Here is a 2,048-nt window from a genome sequence, read left to right as displayed (position 1 = left end):
TAGTATAAGTAACAGTTTTACGGCACTTGCAACATAATAAGTCGACCTTATACAGTTGCGAGTACCATAAACACTTCCTTTTTTTGTGTGTTTGTTACTCTCTTGTAACACCTCTAATCTTCGGCACTTGTATGACCTTGTGTTGCAAGTGCTGGGTGGGTGGTTGGCAGGTGCTCTGATGGGGTTTGCTTCTTTTCTCTCAAACATATTGTCCTTATCTATCCTCCTCCTTTTTGCGTGTGTTACTCTCTTGTAACACCTCTAATCTTGGGCACTTATATATCTGTAAATAAGTCAGTCAGAAACAACACAACTTTCTTTAACTGAAACGTGACTCCAGTTTTTTTATTTGAGTTTACCGCACTTGCAAAAAAAAAGGTCATTTATGTACTTCGCAGTGAGTTACACATGCGAGATAATCCCCTACTTTTACAGCGCTATCCAGACACAAAATAAAAAACCCCTGTTGCCCTGTGTGTTCATCATCAGAAAAAGTGAATCAGCACAGCTGTCAGTAGCAGAACTGGATAAGAATTTTCATCACGGACAAACACAAAGGCTTTGGGAATACGATAATAATGGCCTGTGTCTTCAGGAAAATAATGCAGGATTTACAAGTGCTGTGCTGAAGATTAACACTTTGCCGTCACTCGGCGCAATAATGTGACGGTGAAAATGATCCGCTCTGGTCACAGATGCGCCAGGCCTGAGAAGTCCGTTGCAGTCACTCTCCTGGCTGGGTGACCAGATGGGGTACTTACAACTGCTGGCTGCGCGACTGCAAAGTGTTCAAGGTGTTACAAGAGAGGAGCAAACAAAAAAACCAAGGAAGCAAGACAAGGACGACAAATGTTTAACAAGAAAGAAGGAGCACCCGCCAACCACCCACAGGAAAAGAGTACGCAAAGAGCAGCACAATTTCATCTGGTCGTTGCTTTGAATCTGAACAAATAAGGCGGGAGACAGATGCCTCTCAGCGCTTGTGCCCTGTGCCCATGCGTGTGCGTATACAAGTAAGCACGGGACAGCATAGTGACAAACGAACATTACACCATAGGTAAACAGTTTAAGAAACGGGTCCAGACGACCCTGAACCCACAACTTGTTCTACTCCAAACTGGGCAAAACTCCGTAAAGAGGGAGGGGAACGGGACGACGACACGGCCAACCCATAATTTAACTTTACAAAATAATGCAGAACTTACAAAGAAAAGAAAACAAAACCCCTGTTGCCCTGTGTGTTCATCATCAGAAAAAGTGAATCAGCACAGCTGTCAGTAGCAGAACTGGAGAAGAATTTTCATCACAGACAAACACAGAAGCTTTGGGAATACGATAATTATGGCCTGTGTCTTCTAGGAAATAAAGCGGGATTTACGAGCTGAAGATTGAAAGTGTTACAGGACAGAAGAAACAAACAAAATTTTTTAATCTAATTTTTTTTACAAGCTTTACAGCATTTGCAACACAATAAGGTCATACAAGTGCCAAAGATTAGAGGTGTTACAATGATGTTAGATGTCTGAAAGGAAAGTTTTAGTTTTAATTTTAGTATAAGATTTACGGCCCTCGCAACTGCATAAGGTCATATGAGCGCCAGAAGATTAGGTGTTACAAGAGAGTAACAAACATATAAAAAAGAAGAAGGGGGGGAGATAAGAACGAAAGATGTTTGATAGGAAAGAAGAAGCAAGAAGCAAACCACACCAGAGCATCCGCCAAGAAACCAACCCATCATTAAACCTTACAATTATTGATAACACCCGAGAACTTACAAAGAAAACAAAACCCCTGTTGCCCTGTGTGTTCATCATCAGAAAAAGTGAATCAGCACAGCTGTCAGTAGCAGAACTGGAGAAGAATGTTCATCCCGAACAAACACAAAGGTAAAAGTCTAGGGACCCGAGTCCTCATGTCCCCTGAGTAGACACTGCATCATTAGTTTTTGCTTTCCTCCTTTCTCAGAAATATATGCTTGTGTTTTACAACATGTGTCCTCATATATATATATGGCAAATATTCATTAAAAAAAAAAAAAAAGCACTTTG

At 41.2% G+C, this 2,048-nt stretch overlaps 1 protein-coding gene and 2 non-coding genes across 3 annotated transcripts in view; all 3 read right to left on the bottom strand.

The window, feature by feature from the left end:
- LOC101857439 (ATP-dependent RNA helicase cgh-1) overlaps nt 1-2,048 on the bottom strand; it is a gene marked incomplete in the record, with an annotated part of 21,307 nt that overhangs the window by 2,548 nt on the left and 16,711 nt on the right.
- Nucleotides 481-549, bottom strand: LOC118478545. The gene has a single exon (XR_004859115.1). It is a non-coding gene; the product is annotated as a small nucleolar RNA SNORD38 (small nucleolar RNA).
- LOC118478547 lies at nt 1,244-1,312 on the bottom strand. Its single transcript, XR_004859117.1, has one exon. It is a non-coding gene; the product is annotated as a small nucleolar RNA SNORD38 (small nucleolar RNA).

Source organism: Aplysia californica, unplaced genomic scaffold (genome assembly GCF_000002075.1).
Source record: "Aplysia californica isolate F4 #8 unplaced genomic scaffold, AplCal3.0 scaffold00658, whole genome shotgun sequence".
Taxonomy (NCBI): domain Eukaryota; kingdom Metazoa; phylum Mollusca; class Gastropoda; order Aplysiida; family Aplysiidae; genus Aplysia; species Aplysia californica.
Note: the sequence above shows the minus strand (reverse complement) of the source record. Positions and strands in the feature narration are given on the sequence as shown.